At 48.4% G+C, this 2,904-nt stretch overlaps 1 pseudogene; it reads right to left on the bottom strand.

The window, feature by feature from the left end:
• Window positions 1–2,460: 2,460 nt before the first annotated feature.
• Window positions 2,461–2,578, bottom strand: LOC126197377 (5S ribosomal RNA; annotated as a pseudogene).
• Window positions 2,579–2,904: the final 326 nt, after the last annotated feature.

The following is a 2,904-nucleotide window of genomic DNA, read 5'->3' on the forward strand; positions in this document are numbered from 1 at the left end:
GACACCCTTGTTCTGTTAACAGACTTGTTAAAAAGAGGGTGGAGGCCCGGATAGAGTTACAGGATAAGTCCCTGTCCTTCGGATAGCTAACTAACCCTAAAAGGCGGAAAAATCGAGGTGACTAACAGCATTTGGAATGCAGGACACAATGTAGACCATTGCATTAAAGACGTACTATGTATAGATAGGAAGGAAGGAAGGAAGGTCAGTGTCTAACGGTACACGAAAACGAAGTCAATAGAGGCGGAGCGCAATCTCGGATTAAGCAAGGATGGTTAAGGAAATCGACCTTCCGCTTTCAAGGGAACGATCCCGGCTTTTACCTTAAGAAATTTAAGGAAATCACGCAAAACCTAACGTAAATCAGGATCGGCGGACGAGGATCTGAACCGCCGTTGTAAGGAATGCGACTTTAGTGTACCAACGGCTGCACCACAACGTGTATCCACGAGACAGGTGGTCTTACTTACACAACTAACCCCGTATATACTCCCTTTATCCAGGCTGCGTGGAGCCTGTCAAAAGTCTTTAGATCCAGTAGAAAACCTGATAAGATATCCCTTGGGGACGTATTTTCCTTAGGGGTCGTCGAAGTGCTACTGAATCAGAATGTAGAAACACCAAAATGACCAGATCATCTCTGTACAACAGAGTGAAAATACACTCTGAAGTGAGAAATGTGATGAGACAGCGATATGCGAATACACAGATGGGCCGGCCGAAGCGGCCGAGCGGTTCTAGGCGCTACAGTCTGGAACCGCGCGACCGCTACGGTCGCGGGTTCGAATCCTGCCTCGGGCATGAATGTGTGTGATGTCCTTCGGTTAGTTAGGTTTAAGTAGTTCTAAGTTCTAGGGGACTGATGACCTCAGAAGTTAAGTCCCATAGTGCTCAGGGCCATTGAACATTTTTTTTTATTTTTATTTTACACGAATGGCGTTTGCTCGTGTATCTAAGGTATAAAAGGGCAGTGCACTGGCGAAGCTGTCATTTGAATTCAGGTGTCAGGTGATTCCTGTGAAAAGATTCCCGACGTGATCATAGCTGCCAGACGGGAATTATAAATCTGAACAAGGATGGTAGTTAGAGCTACACCCATGGCGCATGCCATTTCGTAAATCGTTAACGAATTCAGTGATTCCGAGGTCCACAGTGTCAAGACTGTACCGAGAATACAAAATTTCAGGCATTGCCTCTCACCACGGCCGATGACCTTAACTTAACGACCGAGAGCAATGTGGGACGTATCACTAACGTATCTGTTGGGGCATTGCTGCGAAATTTGGCGTCAATGGGCTATGGCAGCAGACGACCGACTCGAGTGCCTTTGCTAACAGCACGATATCGCATGCAGCGCCTCCCATGGCCTCGTGACCATATCGGTTGGCCCAAGACGACTAGAAAACCGTGGCCTGGGTGGATGAGTCTCGATTTCAGTTGGTAAGACCTGACCGTAGGGTTCGATTTTTGCACAGACCCCATGAAGCCATGTACTCAAATTGCCAACAAGCCTCTGTGCAAGTTGGTGGTGTCTCCAAAACTGCTGTTTTTACATGGAATGAACTGGGTTCTCTGGTCCAACTGACCCGATCATTGACTGGAGATAATTATTTTCGTCTATTTGGAGACCATCTGGTCGGCAGCGGTGGCCGAGCGGTTCTAGGCGCTTCAGTCCGGAACCGCGCTACTCCTACGGTCGCAGGTTCGAATCCTGCCTCGGGCATGGATGTGTGTGATGTCCTTAGGTTGGTTAGGCTTAAGTAGTTCTAAGTTCTAGGGGACTGATGACCTCAGATGTTAAGTCCCATAGTGCTCAGGGCCATTTGAGACCATTTGCAACAATGCACGTACTTCATGTCACCAAACAATGATGTTATGTCACCAGGCCACAATTGTTAGCGATTGGTTTGTGTTCTGGCGTAGCCACAAACGCCAGAACGAAGATGCGGACCGGAAGACCAGAGAAGGCCGTGATGAAATGGCTGCTAATGGTGCGCGGTATGGGACCGTGCCGCGCCAGGCGCTCCCCCTGCAAATAGTGCATATAAACACAGCTCCTGCTAGCCTCGACTGTCCAGAGAGGCTCGAGTTTGCAACGTGATTAGTGCTACGTTGTCAGATTATCTTCATCCGTATCAAGTGCTTCCTTGGACTCGATGTATAGCAAGAACTGTATTGTTTTCATGTTGCCTCTCGCTAGCGACATTTGCTGTTGTAAAAGTTAAGTATCATCAGTTTGCTATCTGTAAATAAAACTCAGCACTCCATCTTCAGGCCACGGGTAGCCTACCGGGACCGTCCGACCGCCGTGTCATCCTCAGCTGAGGATGCGGATAGGATGGACGTGGGGTCAGCACACCGCTCTCCCGGTCGTTATGATGGTATTCGTGACCGAAGCCGCTACTATTCGGTCGAGTAGCTCCTCAATTGGCATCACGAGGCTGAGTGCACCCCGAAAAATGGCAACAGCACATGGCGGCCTGGATGGTCACCCATCCAACCGCCAACCACGCCCGCCAGCGCTTAACTTCGGTGATCTCACGGGAACCGGTGTACCCACTGCGGCAAGGCCGTTGCCATCCGTAAATAAAACTACTAATGTTATTTGAGTGAATTGTTGTGTAGCAACGTGTTTAGTGCTACGCTGTCAGATTGTCTTGATCCGTATCAAGTGCTTCCTTGGACTCGACGTATAGCAAGAACTGTATTGTTCTCACGTTGCCTCTCTCTAGCGACATTTACTGTAGTAACAGTTAGGTATTATCAATTTGCTTTCTGTAAATAAAACTACTGATGTTATTTGATTGAATTGTTGCATTCCGAGAACGCTGCATCCCGTAGGCACCCTATTAGCGACGAATGGGCAAGACCCCAGAGCTGGAAAGACATTTTCTCCAATTAGAG

Source organism: Schistocerca nitens, chromosome 7, assembly GCF_023898315.1.
Source record: "Schistocerca nitens isolate TAMUIC-IGC-003100 chromosome 7, iqSchNite1.1, whole genome shotgun sequence".
NCBI classification, from domain to species: domain Eukaryota; kingdom Metazoa; phylum Arthropoda; class Insecta; order Orthoptera; family Acrididae; genus Schistocerca; species Schistocerca nitens.